Below are 23,470 nucleotides of genomic sequence, written 5' to 3' on the forward strand. Positions count from 1 at the left end.
CTCCAATAACATAGTCTAAAATCCCCAAATTTCACCTTAAATTCATATAAACTAGGTGTAATAATCAATGGGTAATCAATATCTATCATCAATAGTGATTAAACTTCACTTACCTCTTTAATTATCGTGAAAAGCACTCCAAAAATCGCCTTTTGCCGAGCTCCAAAACTCCCAAGATGAGAAAAAACCCTCGATTATAAAAATCTGTCCAGCAAAACCGCATTTGCGGTCTAAATGGTCGCACCTACGACGTCACATTAGCGAAAATTACATCGCAGTTGCAGATATTCATTAATTCGCTTCTACGGACCCCTAGTCGCTTCTGCGGACACCATTGCGCATCTGCGCTTGCACACCAGTACCCAACTGTCTGCATATGCGGACTTCCTCTATAGCCTCCCCATTCATTTCTGCGATCATGAAGCTGCACCTGCAGCTCCGCATCTGCGGTCAAGCCCACTGCAAATGTGAAAATACCAACAACCTGAATCCTTTAGCCATATCCTCTAAGTCCAAACATGATCCGCAACTCATCTGAAATACACCTGAGGTCCCCGAGAACTCATTCAAATACACCAACAAGTCCTAAAACACAATACGAACCTACTCGGAGCCTCAAATCATATAAGACAATATCAAAATCATGAATTGCACTCAATTCAAGTCTAATGAACTTTCAGCCTCCAAAACTCATGCCAAACCATATCAAACCAACCCGGAATGATCTCAAATTTTGCATGCAATTCCCAAATGACACAACGGACCTATCCAACTCTCAAAATCAAAATTCAAGCCCGATATCAATAAAGTTAACTCCTAGTCAAATCTCTCAACCTTCCAAACCTTCAACTTTTCAACTTTCGCATTGTCTTAAACCTTTGGCAGCATCAAAGGATTTTGAGGGTTTTCCATTAATCGAAATTGACTGTCCTAACACACTCAAGAGCCCAATTGATAAATTTACGCATAGTTATTCTCAATAAGTTAGCAATATAACAAGAGTTTCTGTTGGCTGGCATTTCTTAATTGCTACTGAAATAATTGGCTTTTTTAGATTTTACTCTCTGGTGAACAAATTTTATTTCTCTTGGATGACTATAAAACAATTAGAATTACCTTAACTAGTATGTTCATCTTGACGAGCATTTTCCCAGAATTCCAATCTAGTGAAACTCATGGGATAATTTCTCAGTTCTTGGTTCTTACACAACCTACTTGTTGTACTACCTTTCGCCAATTAAAAAAGAAAAAACCAAAAATAAGAATTACTACTCAACTTTTTCCTTCCTCTCCGTTTCTCCAATGGAAAATGAACAATGAAAGATAGCCATTCCGCCTATAAAGTTATTCTTTGGTTCTCTTCGGGTAAGTGATAAGCTCATGTGGTTATTTTGGGTGTGTTTGGTATGATCGGACACATTTTCTGGAAAATATTTTCCAATAAATATTTTGAAAAATATTTTTCTCATAAATTATTTTTCCTTCAATCGGAGAAAAATGACTTCCCTATCAAAAGGAGGGAAAATAATTTTTAAAACTCTTTCTCAACCTTCTCACCCCTTACCCCACCTCTCTCCCCCCAACCCAACATTTCTACCGCCACTTCGGCTCCTAAATCCCAACCTACCATCCTCCCCGCACCTTACTCATTTCGTCTCATAGTGTTTTTTTAAATAATATATTTTTAAAAAAATATTTTTTATTACCTAATCAAACACCGGAAAATAAATTAGAAACTACTTAATTTTTAAGAAAAACATTTTCCTCTGGTGTTCTTTCTCTACATTACAGATGTAGAGGGAGAATTAGATGTCACAGTTACATGATAAGCTAGTTGAAGACCATGGAATTAATTTCACATAAATATTTCCTGCAAAACCATATTCCTTAGTTGGAGGTTTTTGTTAGGGACTGTACACAAATCCACATCCGTGAGAGGGAATTAGGTTCATTCATTAAATTAAAATCCAACTCAACCATGACCCTAATTGCTAAACTAGGGCAGGAGTGTTTAAACTCTCTATGGTGTACAATTTAAATTTACAACTTCACTTGTAACAATTTTTACTGCTACTTCATAGTTTTTCCCCGCTTTTGCCCCCTGCACGGCTTTAAATTTCAAACAACAAATCGTCATAAAAAGCATTCCTCATTGCAAGTGAATAGACACAGCAATGAAACAAAGTTTTGTTATGCTCATCTGTTGTTAAAAAAAAAAAAAAAAAAAAAAAAAAAAAAAAACCTATCTGACGACGTTTTTCTCTGTGAACAAGAATTAATAAGCACATATAAATGTCTCAAAGTGGACAAAGGCAATGGTAAATACTCAAGAGAGTCTAGTCGAATAATCTATCTTCTGCAAAACTGAGGTAACTTCATTTACTATACTAGTCATTGTCTTTATCTTCCACTTTCTCATTTACCAGAGGAACAAACTCTGACTTGTTCTTTGGAGGAATCTCTTGAGGCTGCTGTGAGAGAATGTGCCTCACATAACCATAGAATGTACATCCAACAAGTGTTACTCCACACCCCAAGGCATTCATAGCTGAGATTGGGTTTCGAAATATCAGCCATGAACAAGTAACAGCCACAGCGACCTGTGAAAGTGGATTATCGCCACAAGAGTTTCATATCGTCTCGATGCCAAAAGACTAAGAAGCAAGAATTTTCTATTTAATTTGATTTCAACATGGAACTTGATTGACGTATTTGACACCTGAATATTAAAAGAGCGGAGATCACCTCAAGGTTTCCAGCAACATTGAAAGTGACAGCAGTTGTGGAGTGGATGACATAAAAGATAGAGAAGTTAAGGCAGAAAGCCAGCACTCCAGAGCCGAAAATAATAAACATGGATGGAACCACTGAGGGGAATGTATATAACCATTCAACAACACAAGCTCCTTCAAAGAGTAAAGCTGGCAGAGCCAATATCATAGTCGCAAAGGGAGCCATGTAGAAAACTGTGTTTATACTGGAGAACAACAACAAACCAACATTAGTTACATAGGACCATTGAAAATCTGTAACTTTATGGCATTTTCTATGTCTTCTCGACAAACAGTAAGCTAAAATAAGTCATGTTATATGTTTTCTATAATAAAATAAAGTAGTAAAACACGGGAAAGCGTGAGTTTTTTTAGACAAATCAACAACTGAAAGAGATCCAGTTCATATTAAAAAGCTTGCTAACAATCAGTTTGAAGCTATAGTTTTGCAATGTTAGTTTAATAGTTCAGTATATCCTTGTCTAAAACATATATACGAAACATAGAGCAAGGTGGAGGCAGTATTATCCGAGATGGTTCATTCGTTCTTCTTCTTCTTTTTTCTCAATGGTTCATCAACCATAATTCAATTATGAGCAAACTAAGAATAAGAAATAAGAAAGAATTGTTGCGGAAGCCAAATGTATAGAGTGTGAATAAGTCACAACTACTATACCAAAATTTATGACAGCCACCAAATAATAAATAAGACAACAAAGCAACAATAAAGGGAACACCAGAATTTACGAGGTTCGGCTAATTTTGCCTACTCCTCGGACACAACCAATATTTTATTCCACTCCAAAAATACAAGTGAAATAATACTAAAGAGAGAAGATACAAATGCCTTAAACAGATGAGAAGGCAAATGAGAGGTGTGTTTAAATCCTAAACATTAAGCCTTCTTTTATAGGGGGAAAATCCCCCCAACTTTTGTTTTCCCACCGATGTGGGACAAACATTTTGTCAAATTCAACAAATCTCCACCTTGGCAAAATTCCACATCTTCAATTTTCTTTCAATAACAAATTTGGTTGTGTCTTCATCTTCAATCTTCAGTGTTCAACAATGTTGATCAAATCCAAATAATGTTGAAACTTGATCGCAGTCACCACCTTTGTCAACATATCAGCAGGATTCTCCGTAGTATGAATTTTCTTCACTGTGACTCCACCTTCTTCTATGATTTCTCGTACAAAATGATACCGAACATCAATGTGTTTCGTCCTTGCATGATAAACTTGGTTCTTCGCTAATTGAATAGCACTTTGACTATCACAAAAAATTGTGATACTTTTTTGTTCAACACCAAGCTCCTTTAGCAATCCTTGAAGCCAAATTGCCTCTTTCACAGCCTCTGTAATAGCCATGTACTCTGCCTCTGTTGTAGACAAAGCAATTGTTGACTGCAAAGTAGACTTCCAACTAACTGGTGCCTTTGCAAAAGTAAACACATAACCAGTAGTTGATCTTCATTTGTCCAGATCACCCGCAAAATCTGAGTCACAATATCCAACTACAGACTGATTGTCTTCCTGCTCAAAAACTAACCCGACATCTACAGTATTATGAATATACCGTAGAATCCACTTCACAGCTTGCCAATGCTCCTTCCCAGGATTGTGCATATATCTGCTAATAACTCCAACAGCTTGTGAAATGTCAGGCCTTGTGCAAACCATTGCATACATCAAGCTACCAACAGCATTTGCGTATGGTACCTTTGACATATACTTTCGTTCAACTTCATCCATTGGCGACATAGTAGTACTTAGCTTAAAATGGGAAGCAAGTGGAGTACTAACTGGCTTAGTCTTGTCATCTATGCCAAAACGTTGAAGTACTCTCTTCAAATATTCCTTTTGAGATAAACAGAGTTTCTTTGAACGTCTATCTCTAATTATCTCCATGCAAAGAATTTTCTTTGCCTCACCCAAATCCTTCATCTCGAACTCCTTCTTCAGTTGAATCTTCAACTTATCAATTTCTTCCAAATTCTTGGAAGCTATCAACATATCATCAACATATAGGAGAAGATATACAAAGGAACCATCTTTAAGCTTGTGCAAATACACACAATGATCGTATTTGCTTCTCTTGTACCCTTGCCGCAACATAAACTCGTCAAATCGCTTGTACCATTGTCTAGAAGATTGTTTCAATCCGTACAACGATTTTTCAAGTTTGCACACCATATTTTCTTTTCCAGCAACTTTGAATCCTTCTGGCTGAGTCATGTAGATTTCCTCCTCCAAGTTTCCATGTAAAAACGCAGTTTTTACATCCATCTGAACTAGTTCCAAATCCAATTGTGCTACCAAAGCCAACATAATTCTAATGGAGGAATGTTTTACAACTGGAGAAAACACTTCATTGTAATCAATTCCCTCCTTTTGAGCATATCCTTTGGCCACCAATCTTGCTTTGTAGCGAACATCTACTTGGTTAGGAAATCCTTCCTTCTTTGCAAATACCCATTTGCACCCAATTGCTTTCTTTCCCTTCGGGAGATTGGCCAATCTCCATGTATGATTCTGATGAAGGGACTGTATTTCATCATTCATGGCAATCCTCCACTTATCTTCTTCTGAACTTTGGACATCGTCTTTATAAGTAGTAGGAATATCATCAGCTACAATTGAGGTTGCACAAGCAACCGTCTCTATGAGACGAACAGATTTCGTTATTGTTCTTTTTGGCCTGCTGGTTGCTATTGATTCAAGTTGTTGTTGAGGTTTCTGAGTTGGAATCTCCTCTACTGGCTCTCCTTCCAGAGGGTAATCTTCATTTGTTTCCTCATCTGCTTCTTGTGTAGGAAAAATAAATTTTCCCTCAAACTCCACCTACTTAGAAGCACCTTTATTTTGTTTGGTCTCTTCTGTTACCTTATTTACCATAGCAGATTCATCAAAGGTAACATCTCTGCTGAATATTACTTTCTTTGTCATAGGACACCATAAGCGATATCCTTTGACTCCAGAAGTAATTCCCATAAAAATAGCCTTCTTTGCCCTTGGATCCAATTTTGACTCCGTCACATGATAATATGCAGTTGAGCCAAACACGTGCAAAGAGTTATAATCTACAGCAGGTTTTCCATACCATTTTTCAAATGGTGTCTTGCCATTAATAGCAGCAGATGGTAAGCGATTAATGAGGTGGCATGCATATGTAATTGCCTTAGCCCAAAATTCTTTGCCCAAGCCAGCATTGGACAACATACACCGTACCTTCTCCAGCAAGGTCCGGTTCATACGTTCTGCCACTCCATTTTGTTGTGGTGTATGTCTAACAGTGAAGTGTCGGACGATGCCATCATTTTCACATACCTTATTGAAATGATCATTTTTGTATTCACCTCCATTGTCTGTGCGAATACACTTGATCCTCCTGCCTGTCTGATTCTCCACCATCGTCTTCCATTTGAGAAAAATTCCCAACACTTCATCTTTGCTCTTCATTGTATACACCCATACTCTTCGGGAAAAATCATCAACAAAGGTTACAAAATAGTGCTTCCCACCCAATGAAGGTGTTTTGGAAGGACCCCAAACATCAGAGTGTACATAATCCAAAATGCCTTTAGTATTATGGATCGCTGTACCAAATTTAACCCTTGTCTGTTTCCCTTTGACACAATGCTCACAAAACTCCAAGTTGCAAGCCTTTACTCCTTTTAACAATCCTTGATCTGATAGAGTTTTCAAGGATTTTCCTCCAGCATGTCCCAAGCGCATGTGTCATAGCTTGGTTGCTTCTGCCTCTTTGTCGTCACTGGATGTCACTGTCGCTGTCCCAATAACTGTACTGCCACGATAGCGGTACATATTATTATTCTTCCGATTAGCCTTCATTACCACTAGTGCACCGGAGCATACTCTCATCACTCCATTTTCTGCAATGATTTTGAACCCTTTTGATTCTAGGGCTCCCACAGAGATGAGATTCTTCTTCAAATCCGGTACATATCGAACATCTGTTAATGTTCTGATCATTTCATCATGGTTTCTTAATCGTATTGAACCAATGCCATATGAGGTAAGAGGGTTGTTATCCGCTGTGTGGATGACTCCATATTCTCCTTCTTGAAATTCCACAAACCAGTCCCTGTTGGGACACATATGATAGCTACAAGCCGAGTCCATCAACCATATGTCTGATGATGTTGATGACTCTGTTGTAACTAATGAGAAGTCTGAATCATCACAATCAGCTACATTTGAATCCATAATGGCCTTTCCATTGTTATGTTTGGCCTTATTCTTCAACTTCGGACAGTCTTTCTTCCAGTGCCCTTTTTCTCGACAAAAAGCACATTCATCTTTGCTGGGTCTGGATCTTGACTTGGATCTTCCCTTCTTTGTCCTCGTTTGATTTTGAGGACGACCCCTCACAAATAGTGCTTCTCCTTCTCCGCCCTTCTGTTTTTCTCGCTTTCTTTGTTCATAGCTGTACAAAGCCGAACAAACTTCTCTGAGAGAAACTTCGTCATTTCCATGGAGTAGAGTAGTTTCAAGGTGCTCGTACTCATCAGGAAGTGACGCCAACAACATCAAGGCCAAGTCACCATCATCATAAGTTGTATCCATATTTTGCAAATCTGTGACCAACTTATTGAAACTGGTGATATGTTCATTCATCGTGGTACCAGGAACATAGGTGAAGTGAAACAGTCTCTTCTTCATGTACAATTTATTTTGACTGTTTTTCTTCAAAAATTTATCCTCCAGTGCTTTCCATAATCTACTTGCAGAAGTTTTCTTTGTGTATGGATATTTCTGCTCTCTAGCAAGGTAGGATCGAATGGTACCGCAAGCAACACGATTGATAATTCTCCAATCTTCTTCTCCAATAGCATCTGGTCTCTTTTCTTCAATAGCAAGATCTAGCCCTTGTTGAAAAAGGACATCTAGAACCTCGCCTTGCCACATCCCAAAATGCCCGGACCCGTCAAAAATTTCTACCGCAAATTTCGCATTTGACACAATTCTTGTCATAAGCGAAGATGCCAATGATGACGTATTGTTGACACTTGATGTAGATTCTTCTTGTTTATTATCTCCCATATTTGACACAAATATTATTTAATAGCTGACGACACAAATCAAGATTATTTCCTTTCTGATGTAGAAGATCAGACTAAGCTGCAACTACAGAGCATACTCAGACAGAACCTTGACACAGTTACCAAGATAAATCTTTTCTGATGTGGAAGATCAGACTATGCTGCAACCACAGAGCATACTTAGACAGTACCTTGGCTCTGATACCAATTGTTGCGGAAGCCAAATGTATAGAGTGTGAATAAGTCACAACTACTATACCAAAATTTATGACAGCCACCAAATAATAAATAAGACAACAAAGCAACAATAAAGGGAACACCAGAATTTACGAGGTTCGGCTAATTTTGCCTACTCCTCGGACACAACCAATATTTTATTCCACTCCAAAAATACAAGTGAAATAATACTAAAGAGAGAAGATACAAATGCCTTAAACAGATGAGAAGGCAAATGAGAGGTGTGTTTAAATCCTAAACATTAAGCCTTCTTTTATAGGGGGAAAATCCCCCCAACTTTTGTTTTCCCACCGATGTGGGACAAACATTTTGTCAAATTCAACAAGAATAGCATCCAAGATTTGTTGTGTAGAAAAGAACAAAAAAGAGCGACAGAGCCATTTGGTTTACGGTCTAGTTATGCGAGGATCATAATATGTAGGGATTGTTTATGCAGTGAACATTAATGTATAAATTTTTATGCAGTGAATAACAAAGAAAATATTGTTATCAAGTGAATAATAATACATGTGTTAAGTAGGAATTGCCTAATTTAAGGACCTTTTCGCCTTCAAATGCATTTATCTACATAGTGGTAATACATACCACATAGGTATTAGTAACGCAGAGCTAAAACTGGGAGAAAAAAAAGACTAGAGCAGTTAACCCAGTTATACAGGAAACCAAACATCGTAGTACATATACGGAGAATCCATTGGTTATGCAGAGTACTATGTTGCAAACTAAGAGTTGTATTAGTTATGCAGAACTTTATGTTAGATATTATTTTCCCTTATGTTAGACCTTGATTGGATGTGTTACACCTAATGACAACGGTAAGTTTCTGGGCCAATCAATTTAGCAGGGGATAAATCATTTCCGGACAAGATTGTTTGACAAAAACTATTCCAATTATCACTTGTTTTATTAGTAACATTTGACTGGGTACAAGAACAGTGGTAAAAATTCTGTTACATCTCAAGCAATTCCTTTTAATTGACATGGTAGAGGAATACATATATTATCTAATAGGAGGGGAGAAAGAGGTAGGAGCTACATAGTACCTGTCAAATTTGTAGCCATGCAGCAAAGACTCCGCTAGAATAGTTTTTGTACGTAGAAGTAGCAAGACAGCCGCCAAATAACGCAGCACAGAACCCAAACATGTTGAAACTGAGCTCAGTAACAGAAGTTAAGCAGAATTCCTCCAACAATGGGAATCAAAGACGTCCAGATCCTCCAGTCAAAGTTCTTTCTCCAAACTAGCCACTGCAGAATCACTGCTCAAACACAGTTATCCGAAGCAAAATAGGTTAAGGAGTGGATAAGAAGAGGCCTCGGGAAGGGCTTTGAGGTTCAAGCTTTACCTGTTGTTGCAGGAGTAAATGACTTTATGGTCTGCATGAAAGAGACAGGAATGTATCGTAGACTTACATTCCCCAAGACTATGTTGACACAGAACACAAATGACATGGGAAAAATTCTTCTCCACCGATCTGCGGGTTCAACCACGATGAGTGGCTTAAGTTTGAGCACTTTGATTGCCAGGTATGCACCAATAGCTGAGGATATGAAGTGTACGCAAGATACTGTCAATGGAAATTTAAAATCCAGTTTCTGCAAAGACGGGTAGAGTGTACAATTATAAGAAGAGATATTGCAAGAAAACATTACATGTGTACAACATGCTCATAACCTCTTTCCAGAATATCAACCTTGCAGTTATTATTCAAAACGGACGTTAAGTTTCTTTGCCCCATATAAAGTAGTTCTTAGTTTCCCCGGGAAAAAAAAAGAGAAGAGAAAAGTAGAAATCACACATACTAAAATATATCAACCTAAAATGCTGAAAAATTCAACCAAGAAGGCACGTCCTCATTTGCAGACAATAAACTCAAGTATTACTCATTTTAAGCGTAACAACCAGAATTCTGATTGGTGTGTACCAACTAATGCTATCAACCTTAGAACTGGGTTTGGGGTTTGGGCACTGGTAATAGTGGGAGAGTGACAGTGGTGTGCAAAATAAGGTCTGCTATCATTTACGAGGCACTGTGATTTAGATTAGAGAGAGAGAGAGAGAGAGTATTGGCTTAAGGCTTTAGACATGGACAGTAATGAAAGTGAGAATAGCACCTGGCAGAGGCCTTTGGATGGTTAGTCTATATAAAGGAACGTGTGTCTCTTGATATTTGTGACTTGTGAGGCTCAATTTGAGCCTTAGCAAGGAACACTAGGCAATGTTTCTTTTCCTATATCTTCTCTTTTTCTGCTTCCATATCATAACAACGATAGAGCAATAATCAAAACATAAACTCGCAAGATCTTCAAAGAACAATGGAAATGAAAAACACTTGATCACCAAACCCCAAAGAATCCATCTATTATCACATTTAAGAAAAACCATCATATCTAACACATACACACATGAGAAATGCAGTTTGTACACATGCACCAGCAATAGGCAAAAAGCTTCTGGATCTAACCATTCATCTAAATAAAAGAAGAAAGAGAATAACAGCAGCCATATAGTTTTGAACCATGCCCCACCGGCCTTTGGGATTTCTTGGCTATCAAAAGAATGACGGCATCCATATTAGAGGCTATCATTGATGTTCCAGCTTGTTCTACATCATGAGAAAGGTGCTTGCAGAAATATTAGAGATCCCTTTACACTAAAATTTTTGATTAGATGTGTAAACTTGGGAAGGGAATCATAATACTACTTTTTTCGTATGTGGAGAACTTGATGTGCTAAAATCAGAAGCTACTCAATCTCAATTCATGAATCATCAAGTCAATTTTACAATCTTTGACGTAGATGACCCCGAGTTACTCAAGATGACTCCTGACTGAACCAAGTTTACATCCATAATGTAGCGTGATATCTGGGGAACAGATCATTCCAAGCACAGGAGAAGTTGCAAGCTCTTGATATTATACACAGTATTATTTTTTGATGAAGCGGGTTCAGTTGAACCCGCTTGCCACCATGTGCGTCCACCACTGTAACTAGGTAACCGTACTTGTCTAAAGTTTTCCCAGTTTGCCACCTCCATCCAAGAGAGACAAGTTTGTGAAGCCATACATTACCCAGAAAATAAAAAAGACGCACAGGATGTCAAGAGACCTGTTCAGGTGAAACTACAATATACTAAAATGGCTGATCCAAGAAAGACTCTAAACCTGCCTTTTGGGCAAATATAAGTAAAGGATATGAGAAATTGGATATGACTCAGCAAGATAGTTGCTAGATGTGTAGACAACATTACACTGTTTATCATCTGTTATTGTTTCTCATTACAATTCACGACTGCTCCTTTAAACTGTTAACATCAGCTGAGGTTTATTCGATAGTCTCAGGAATAACAAGGGCAATTCTATGAGTAAAAAGTGTAAATTTCTGAAGTTTACACATATCATATGGAAATGCCAAGTAGAGATTAATTATGGACTAGATATTTTCCTTTCAGTTGTAGTACACAGAAGCAAGCAAGACATAGTTTTTCTCCTAGCTTTTCCTAGTAGTGTAAACTTGGGAAAGTCGACTCAATTAGGAACATCTAAACCATTTGGATATTACTTTCACACTGACCTTCTCAACCCAAAGTTTATTTATCTGAAAAGGCGATTTGCAACATTCTCGGGTTCCTTGTGTACAAACTCTTGGTTATTACCTGAATGCGTTAGAATTATCCAAATATTGGGTTATTATCTGCAAATCCTACTAAGTTAAATTTGAAATTTTGCATTTGTTTTTTAATTCTCTTCCAGAAGTATTAAGTTGGAGCATTTTAATACTCCAAAACTGCTTTTTAATTATGTTAATCTACATTCTCTTAGTTTGAAGCTCACTTGTCTCTCAGTTCCCGGGTTTATATGTGAACAACTGAATTATCATTGTTCAGAGGTTATACTCACATTTGTGGACATTAGGGAGATTGGCACATTGTCCATGCCTCACATAGAATCCATTAACCGGCAGATGTTTTAATACTACAACATGTTACTGGAAGGATTCGAACTTCAGGGAAGGGAATGACTAAACTCAAATCACTAACAACAACAACGACTACGCCTCAGTCCCAAACAAAGTTGACTTCAAAATCTAACTGATTATCAATGACTTTGCAACTTTTACTAATTAAAGGAAGAATGAGATGAAGAAAAAATATGCCCGACGGAATTTTTAACATACCCTACAGTTCATCGATATGCAAGAAATCAGCCAATATACAACAACAACAACATACCCGGTATTATCCCACACAGCGGGGTCTAGGGAGGGTAGTGTATACAAGACCTCACTCCTACAGGATAGAGAGGTTGTTTCCAATAGACCCTCCACTCAGAAAAGTATAAGCACCACATTAATGAAAATATAGACAAGAAGGGACAGTACCAAAAAAACATATAAAAGCAGAATAAAAACAACAAGACAATAATGTGATCATCAATGAATATATACAGACGCAGACACACATTTCTCAACTATTTTAAAACTATGTAATGTAGCATAATTTAAGGCTGATGAGATCGCAGATAAAACCAATTCTACAATAAATCAAAGTTTCAAGAATATTTCAGATACACTACCACAATGGCATATATAAGAAAGAAAGAAAGAAAGAAAGAAAAAACAGACCTGAAAGATCCATTTGTTCATGATAATAACAGCTACATTAAAGCCCCACCATTGAACAATAGCAAAAATGGATCGAATCACAGTCCACTGGGACAACACACTTTCCTCCATTTCTTCTAGCCCCCTATCTTAAATGAGCTAAATTGGAAATGGGTCAGAAGCCAATGAGTCAGTCATCTATAGAGAAATATAGAGGAAAACCGGAGAAAAATATGATAAGACTATAACTTATACAGAAGGAGAAAGAAGAATGTCTTGTCTTTTGTTTTTAAGGAAATGGAACATCTCTCCAATAGTGTTTTAGTACGCTATATAAGAACTTGACACGTTTCCTGGATTTCGTGAGCGTAGAATATTCATGGGACAGTTGTACTTGAGACCAGTAAGTTATGCTCACATTATAATATGTAATGTAATTATAATAGAAGAATTTAATAACAATAAGATTATTTAATTAATATATTGAGGTATACAAAATCTAATGTAAAAAATATATATTTAATTTAATATTGGATAAACTTGAATAAATATTATTTTTAATTTTAATCTTAACTTTCTTAACATAATTCAGAGGAAGAGTTTTAGAGAAGGATAAACATGTATGCAAGAAGAGTTTTAGAGAAGGATAAGCATGTCATTTTATTATTTTTATTTCGGGATTACTAACTCCAGGATAATTATCTTCCATTGAATGTAGTTTAAAAATAATATCACAAATCTTAAAAATTACTCCTATCAGAATTTAAAGTTCACCAAACGCAGATAAAAAATTTCATATTTTGTTGAAATTGTTATGCTTATCCTTGTAACTAAAACACTGCTTAAGATATCACAGTGATTTTGTTGCACAACAAGTTTAGGTGACGAATATTTTACATCTTATGTTTTTGTGTGGATATTTATAGAGATATATTATGAAATAAAATTAATATTCACAGTAAACTAACAATATTGTTCAATTTTCAAAACATAACAAAAAATAGCACTAATTTAATCTGAATCTGGTTATTACTTGTGGAGTCCGGAACCTAAGTGACGATTATTTGGACTCAAGGGACCAAAATAGGTGTATAAAAAAATTAGGTACCATTTTATATATGGCGCATGTAAAACATGCGTGCGGCTAGTTACCTCTTTAACGTAATACATACGATATACCTTAATTCAAAATAGGTGATGTATAACGCACGTAATTCATGCGCTATACCTTAATAAAATAAACCATCACCTTCTTCCTCAGGCAGACGATCAGTCCCCCCCCCCCCCCATTTTAAAATTTTCTTTCCCCATTTGTCACAACCCAAAATCTCAACCAGTCGGAATCGTAATGGCATCTAACACCACTTGCTAGGCAAGCCAACACACAATAGATAATACGAAAGAATAGCAATTCACAACTAACAGCAAGATAACAATGTAAAGTAAAAGTAGCTCAATAGAGGAACATAATAAGTCTAGTACCAATATCTAACGCAAACCATCCCAAAATGTGGAGTCACAAGTACACGAGCTTCTAGATTTTGTTACATACACTGTTTTGAAAGAAATACAACATGGTCCAAAAATAAAAATAAGAATATGACTCAAGGCATGCGAACGGAATGCAACTCTACCTCGAATTACCTGCCCGGTATCTTCTAAGCACCTCTCAGACTTTGTTGGTACCGATATCCGTATCTGTACAAGAAGTACAGAAGTATAGTATGAGTACAACCAACCCATTGTTCTCAGTAAGTGTCGCGTCTAACTCTGAAAAGGTAGTGACGAGGGTAAGAAAATACGCCTATAATAAATATGTGCAATTATATATCAAGAAGTAATGAAATAACAGATAGAGTATCAAATACAACAACGGAATAATGACAAGTGAAAGGAATAACAAGTACACAAGTAAAGGGGCATAAAATGGAAACATATAGTAAGGTTTCACTAAGTAAGCCTCTTTCAAAAATAATAACGAAACCATAAAGTCACGTCCACATTCTAAATAACAAAGTAAAGAGCAATGAAATTAATAAAATTGTACGGCATCACCCTTCGTGGTTTTACTCACACCTCACATAATAATGTAAAACAAACACGAAAATACCCTTCATACATATCATCACGTTCACTCAAACAATAATATCAATATATAAATAAGGCATGGAAACACCCTTTCGTGCACAATCACTCTTCCTTACACGCAAGATAACACCTTGGCCACCATGAAGTGGGGAATGGACATCGTCGTCCCTCTTCCATGAGCACCCGGTAAGGATCAATTTATATTATTTATGACTGACTATTTTTCTAAGTGGGTTGAAGCCCAGGCGTATGAGAAGGTCAGGGAGAAGGAAGCCATCGACTTCTTTTGGGACCACATTATATGTCGGTTCAGCAGCAAAATGGCCAAGTTTCTCGAGGATCATAAGATCAAAAAGATCCTATCAATACCTTATCACCCTAGTGGGAACGAACAAGCCGAATTGACCAACAAAACCATACTCCAAAACCTAAAAAAGAGGTTAACCGATACCAAAGGAAAATGGAAGGAAATCCTACCTGAAGTCTTATAGGCATACCGTACGACCTCAAAGTCCAGTACCGGGGCCACCCCGTTCTCGTTGGTTTACGACGCCGAAGCTCTAATACCAGTCGAGGTTGGTGAACCAAGTATCAGATTCTGATATGCTGCCAAGGAATCGAACGATGAGGCCATGAACACGAGCCTAGAGCTATTATATGAAAGGCGCGAGGCCGCCCTTGTCCGGTTGACCGCTCAAAAACAACGAATCAAAAGGTATTGCAATTGAAGGGTCAACCTTTGATACTTCAATATTGGGGACTTAGTACTAAGAAAGGTCACACTAAATACCGGGAACCCGAACAAAGGGAAGTTGGGGCTGAACGACCAAACAAACCATGCCCGTATAGATTGCTCGAGCCCTAGCACAAAGCATGTATAACTATTTAACACAATAGTAAAAAGAAGCCTCTCCTTTGCGGATAAATATTTTGTCATTTTAAAAAATTTTCTTGCATTTTTCAAGTAATTTCTTACATCTGATCCCCTAAAGATATCGAGCCCAAGGTCCACCTTTATCTGAGTTCGAACAATCATTCTCACTCGGGGACTACCATCCGAAAACAAACTCGAATAGTTCGGGCCATCGGAGCTCGGGGGCATAAAACCTATCAGGCAATGCCCGAATCTTAAAGGCCACGGCCATCCCCACTCGGGGACTGTTATCCTAGGCAAGCCTGGATAACTCGGGGCGACCAGCCCACTGGACAACACCCAAACTAAAAAGGGCATGGCCAAATTAAAATGGCTTGGAGATGTCTGGGGACCTGTAACAAAAACAACAAGGCCTTAAAAATTCTAAACTGGTTCTAAAGGCTACCCTCGACAGACTGTGACATAAAAAATAGTCTAAGTACTTGGGGGAAAGAAAACTTTCGGTCACACCGAACCCCCATGATGCCTTAAAATGAAATAAAGTTAAAGGCAAAGTTTCTTCAAAGTTTCTGAACAAAACCTAACTATTTCATGCTAAGGCATTTAGATATTTGCAAATAAAAGTATATAAGGCAAAGTGAAAATTGAAAGTTGTTAAAGGGAAAGCCGTATATTCACAATCAAAGTTCTTTTTACAGCCCGATGAAATTTTTTACAAAGGCCGAACTGCTTCAACAAAAATACAAAAAATAAAAACATTTAAAAGCCTAAGTGGCCTAGTCTTCATCGGGGGCAACATCGTCACCCTCGGGATCTTCGTCATCCTTGGAGACTCTCAAGTCTTTGGGCTCCTCGTCGTCTTCAGGATAGGCCAATTTTTTGGATTTGGCTTCAAGTTCATTGGCGCTCTCAATCTCAGCTGATAAATCAAAACCCTAAGCATGAATTTCCTCAAGGGCCTCCCTTTGAGATTGCCACTTAGCGTGCTCGATGATGTCTTTTGATCAAAACTGATCCGCCTTGGCATCAGCCTTATAAATGACCACCATCTCATTGGCACTGGCCTTAATTACTTTGGCCTCCGACTTGGCCGCTTCAAGCTCCGTGGCTAGATTTTCTCGATCAGAGACGACCGAATTCAACTGGGATTGGAGCTCCTCGATCATCTTGGCCTGCACCAAGGACTTCTCATTTATACCTCGGAGCTGGACCTCAGTCGAAGCTAGTTGGGCTTGGGCGGTCTATTTTTTTTAGGCCAAGCGGTCCATGTTATTTTTCCATTCTTCGGCCTCAACCTTTACCGTATCTACCTCTTCCTGGAGCTGTTTGATCTGGTCAAGCTTTTGTTGGACCTGCGGGTTCGGAGCGTTAGTCACCATGTTTGATTCGTCGTCACTAACTTCAAAAACTCTTCTTAACTGCTCAACCAGGTCGGCATGCCCTTTCCGATCCACCTCTAACTCAGCCTGGAGGCTCTTAGCCTCCCATTCTCTTTGCTCACCGAGAAGTTTGTAAGTATCTCTTTTCTCAATGAGCCATCAGATCTCGGCCTCGTACTGGTCCAACTCTTCCCGATGGCGGAGGAATGTCTCGTGGTAGAGTATCGAGGCCTACAAATATAGATAAAGGAGTTATGATCACCTACAGACTAATCTAAGTATAAACTAGAAATTATTTAGAAGTATCCGGAGTTACCTGATTTAATGCCCGTTGAGTTTCATTGAACATTCAAGGTGCTTCTACCTCATTCATTTTGGCTTGTTCCTCCTCTGTCACCAAGCATCAGAAATAACTAGCTACCCCTATAGGGGCATAAAGGACCCAAACGTCTTCCGGGATAGACATAACAATCGATCGCTTATGTTCAGGATTCGCACTCGGAGCTGGGAACCGATTGAATAGTTTGGGACTTGAGGAAGGTCCACTCGTCCCCGTTGATGGACTCTTCCTTGGCACCGGTAAATCACCCAACCCGGTGACGTCCTTGGTAGCGGTAGAGTTTAAGCCATCAAAAAAGTTTTGAAAGGGGTCTGCCGCCTCTTGTGGCTCTTCGTTAGATCGTCCTTTCAACGTCTGAGCCCTGGTAAACATAGACTCAGTAAATAAAGGCGAACCGAAGAGGTCTATCACCCCGAGTATGCCCTTCGAGGCACTATCTGTTATCCAGGAAGAACCGGCTACGACTTATTATTGGCCTCCCTATCTCGAGGCAAAGTGGCCTTGCCCCCTTCTGGATCGGAAGCTTTTGCTAACGCTCCCTCATCGAACTCCTCGAGTCGAGGCAATTCAGTTTCATCTCTTACTGGTTCGAAGGCCCTTCGTACCTCAAGACCAGACCGCATGCGGGCCACCAGTTCAGAGATTTCTTCTTCTTCTTCTGACTCATCCCTCAACCGGTGGAGTGAGTCCGAAGAGGGTGCCCGAGCACTGGTGCTACCCTTAGATTTACGCACAAGGCTTCTTTTTGTTCTCTTTTTTTCCGAGCTCGGAGAACTATGGGCCCTCTTCCTTTTATTCTCATCACCCTGCCTCGAGCAGGGGACTCGACCAATACATCCTCGTTATCGGATGGAGGCCTCATAGCAATATCCTTGGAAAGACCTGCAAAAGAAAATGGAATGAATAAGAACTCAATGGCATGAGGAAAAAACCAAGTATTATTAACTTGGAAAAGGAAACTCACCATGGGAACGGGCCTCTCACCGACCCTTCGAAAGTTCGCGCCACGCGCACTCGGAAAAGGGCTTCTGTGACACGATGCCCTCGACCCATTCCTTGAGTCGAGGAACTGCATCCGGCATCCGAGCAATAGTTGTACCACAAACCATCGATAAGAAGGGAGGAAAAGGAAAAGCAATAAACGAAATCTTAAAGGCAAGATTATACTTACGTTTCATGTTCCATTTCTCGGGAAATGGCATGTCCTCGGCCGGGATTAAATCCGAGGTCTTTACTCGAACGAATCGGCCCAACCAACCTCGGTTCGTATCCTCGTCTATACTCGAGAATGGGGCGTGTCACACCTCCTTTTTCCCGCACCCGCGGGGCGCGTGGGGAGTTTTCTCCAATTAAAGGACAGTCGAAACGAGATTTGTTTATTTGTTTCAGAGTCGCCACCTGGGAATTTTGAGGCGTCCCAAGTCACCAATTATAATCCCTGAATCGAGGAGAATATGACTCTGTTTATTTTTCTGCGAACCAAAAATCCTGAGTAAGGAATTCTGTTAATCCGGAAGAAGGTGTTAGGCATTTCCGAATTCCGTGGTTCTAGCACGGTCGCTTAACTGTTTTTATTATTGGCTTAATCATCTTGATTTTATTAAATATATTGATGTTATCTGATTTTGCTACCGCTTATACTTATCGTGATTAAGGACCCTTCTTCGAATCGAATTACGCGTACGTATATTCGTGTTACAAATTTAAAAATGCGGAATTGTGTCACGCGTACGTGTACACAATAATTTTTTGATAATATTTTAAGCAATCATTTTTCCGAGATTGTGTTGAATCAAGAATATTTATTTTTATTGAATAGTGAACCGTACATCTTGGGTTTTTATGAAATTGATTTAACGTCTTTGGATAAATCCTTTTACTAAATATTTGTTCGAAATTGCGCGTACGCATAATCCGAATTTTTGCTTCTAAAATATAATCAAGGTACGCGAACGTATCCCTAATTGCGCAAAAATATTTGCAATGATATTAAGGAATTTTTTAAAAAAAATGTTTGTTATATCACGAAAAATCTTGTTTTAAGATATTCTCTAAACTTTGGAAAATAAACCACAATTTATTAAATATTGACCATTGACTATAATTTCCGAATATAAATCATATTCATTCCAATTATTCAAAGTCAAAGGACAGAATAAAAATATGATTAATACTAACTCTAAAACAAATGTAACATATATATATGCCAAAGAATAAATTGCATTTGAAACCAAAAATAAATGATTCATAAAGGAAGGAAATATTTTCCGGGAATTTTCATGATTATTTAATGCAAATTCTTTTTTTTATTACCATTGATTTAAGAAGTTGCCATTTGTGTATATACAAATCAACTTATTCTCACATGCTCGTTTTAATCTTAATAGACCTAATTATTTGGTCACTTTATTTTAGGAAAGTAGATAAGCATCAAATTTATAGAAAAGGCGTTATTATGCAAGTTAATTCAACAAAGTTACCTTACATATAACCTAACTGTTTGGCGTAAATATTCATAACGTTTTAACATCATGATGAGCTATACCAACTTACTTTACTCATATGATTATACCTGTCATCATACCATATAATAACTTATACCAACCTAAACAAAAAATCATATTTGTTACAAGATATTCTACTAATGTAACTTCTTAATCATTACATTTAACTAATGGTATTATGGGATGTAATCAATGGCCCATTTTTATGCCTCACTCCCTGTTTTGACAATTCACGTATATCTATACCAATGAGATTTCGGAATAGCTAATCATTATTACAAAACTTTATATGAATTTCGAAATAAGACAATTTAACTCATAGCTATCAAATTGAATTCACTATTAGTTAACTAACATAAAAAATGAAATTAGAACTAATGAACTTGGACAATTGGAAAATAACATTTCAATTCAAGCTTCATTGACGGGTCATGCTGAAATCTCTTTCCGACTTAAAATTTAAAAGACATATACCTGAAAATGGAGGTAGAAGAAGTAAGTTTCAGCAGTTACAGCAGTAACAAATTCAGTAGAATATACTGATAACACAGTAAATCTGATCAAGAATAGGATTCGAAGAGCCCAGATTCACAGTAAGATACTTTGAAAGACACTTCAGATTTTAACTGAACAGTGGAATCACATAAAGTTGAACAGATTCAACAAAAGAACAACATTTCAGATTTCAGTTTTTTTTTCTTCAGTTTCAAATTTAGTTTGTTTCTGATTTTCTGTTTCTGCTGCTGTATCTGTATGTGAGTGTGTATGTGAATGTTCTATTTTCTGTTTCCTTCCTTTAAAATCTCAGCCCTCAAAATCTCTTAAAAATTCTCTCTTAAAAAATTTCTCTGTCTGTTAAAAAAGCTCTCTGAAAATTCTGTTTCTCTCCCTTAAAATTCTGTCTTTCTCACTCAAAAATTCTGTTTTCTCTCACTCAAAAATTCTGTTCTCTCTCACTCAAAAATTCTGTTTTCTCTCACTCAAAAATTCTGTTCTCTCTCACTCAAAAATTCTGTTCTCTTAACTGTCTGTCCAGCTCCTGTATTTATACAGGGCTGGTCCTAGGCAATTTAAGTGCTTCTTGGACCCCCTTCTTCTTTTTAAAAACAGAAAATCCCATTATGTAAAACCTTTTCCCTGATTTTCAGCAGCCCATTATCCCTTGTTCCCCATTAGTATTATTAACTAATAGCAACTAACATTACATTATAATATACTAGTACTAACACCCTATTTTTTACTGCTCATTCCCAGAAATGCCCCTGAAATCCTAATGTTATTACTGAAAACAAAATCAGAAGCTACAGCAAAACAGATTCTAAAATCTGTACAAACTTAGTTATCTTTCTGATTTACAGCTAAAACCAATCCTATTAACCTCCTAACACAATTGTATTTGACCAACTTTTGTAAGCTTGAATTCAAACTGGACATTTCAGCAATATTACACTGAATTCAGAACTAACATCATAACAACATATTTCTGAAATTATCAAAACCATTTAGACTGGACCTAACACTAAACTAGAATCAAACACACACATGATCATTGTCAATACGGACAAGGTCCTGAGACTTTAATGTTCAGACAATAACATATATACAACTTTTATTTAGACAGATTCATATAAACCAGGATGTTTTAACTAACGAGTATTAGTTAAAAATGATTATCTACAATATCTGTCAACAAACAGTACATAATAATAGAAACAGATAATTTCAATCAGTATTATGAGAATTCGTAATATAATTAATCGACGAACTTAATCGAGTCGATTACACACATAGTAACTAAGCACAATCAACAGAAACCATTCATATTTAAAATCAGGTAGACGGGTAGGAGACAGTATGATAATAAAAGATGGGAAAATTACACAGACTAAAACAAACACAAAAATACATGTATAATACACAAAAAACAGAAAAAATACCTTTGAATCTTCAATTTTATTCCGACTCGAACTCAACTTGGATTTCGGATTTTTTTTTTGTTTGAAATCCAACTGACCTTAGTTGAAGTATTTTCCACTGAAAATACTTCGACTAAGGTCGATTAAACCTCAATCTTTTACTTGAAATCGGAAAAATTCCAAGATTGGAAATTTTTAAGGTTTCAGGTTCTTGGATCTTAAATCCGAACATTTCTAGGCAGATTTGCAGGGAACCAAACATGATACGAGGGTGTGGGTAGCCTAGGGTTATTTGGTGTTAGTTTGAAACGAATCTGAGTCTATTTTTGTTTGGTCCGAATCTTCAAAAGAAGATTCGAGGAGTTCCGAACTGATTCGAACCAAACAAATGATAGATCCATATTCAGGGTGACTAGGTGGAGCTGTGGTGTCGATTTGGGACTGTTAGGTCTAGATCTGAACTTGGCTCGAATCTTCAAATGAAGATTCGAGAATCTCTAGGGAGATTCAAACCAAGCTGGTAACATATTCGGATAGAGGGTGTTCATGGGGTCCTAGGGTGTTAAGTTGGTGATCGGCGGTGTTGATGCCGCCGGGTTTCAGGCGGTGGAATCCTAGGGCGGCTAGGGTTAAGAGTGGGGGTTTGGGACGATGATGAACAGGAGCGGAGAGGGGGGGTGTTTAGTTAGGGGGCCGGGTAAAGGGTTACGGGTTTATATAGGGGAATGGTGGGTGGATATGGACCGTTGGATTAGGAAGGATGGATGGCTGAGATTAATTCATTAAATCAAACGACGTCGTTTGGTTTAAAGTTGGGGTAGGACTGAATCGGGTTAATGGATCGGGTAACGGGTTACGGGTAAGGGTAATGTTTCTTGTCCGTTGATTGGATTTGATCGAACGGTTTCTTGATGAGAGGTGACCAAACGACGTCGTCTGGTCTTAGCTTGGGACTGGACCGAACAGGTTGTTTGGATTGGGCTGAGGAAGTGTAATTTGTTTTGGGCCTGGATTTAAATCCAGGTCCAATTTTTATTTCCTTTTCAATTATTTTCTAATTTTATTAGTAAATAAATAAAAAAAATCCTAATAAAATTATAAACAATTTTTTAACCTTACACAAAAAATATTAATTACTCTATAATAATTATTTAACACATAGACAAAACATCAATCACACAGTGAAACATTTAAAATAGAACTAATGCATATTTTTGTGTTTTTTATTTAAATTATCTCTTAAATGCATAATTAAATCCTATATGCATGCAACATGTATTTTATTTTAATTTTGTTTAATTATAACAAAGCAAACATTTTACGGGCATAAACAAATATTTAACACCACGCAAATTCAGAAATTACACAGTACAAGAAATTTATTTTGATTTATTTTGGAGTAATTTTTCGTAAGGCAAAAATCACGTGCTCACAGCTGCCCCTCTTTGTGCGGAAACTCGAAGAGTTTTCGTACAAAGATAAAGTGAGCGGACACGAGCGATTTTTGCCCGTTCGAATACTCCGTGGGAAGCATTTTTAGAAAGATTTGACCGAACCTCTACTTCAAAGGTTTCCTACATATCCTTGGCTATAAAGGAATCAGGTCAGTGTAGTTCGGGAATTTTTGGGTAGCTGGGACTACCGTGGGACTGTGATGTTACTGCTGTTTCGTGCTGTTTTTACTGCTTACTGA

General features: G+C 37.6%; 1 pseudogene; it reads right to left on the reverse strand.

The window, feature by feature from the left end:
• Positions 1-2,246: 2,246 nt before the first annotated feature.
• On the reverse strand, positions 2,247-12,962 carry LOC107804808 (UDP-galactose transporter 1-like; annotated as a pseudogene).
• Between the last annotated feature and the right edge of the window lie 10,508 nt (positions 12,963-23,470).

This window comes from Nicotiana tabacum, chromosome 16 (assembly GCF_000715075.1).
Source record: "Nicotiana tabacum cultivar K326 chromosome 16, ASM71507v2, whole genome shotgun sequence".
In the NCBI taxonomy this organism is placed as follows: Eukaryota; Viridiplantae; Streptophyta; class Magnoliopsida; order Solanales; family Solanaceae; genus Nicotiana; species Nicotiana tabacum.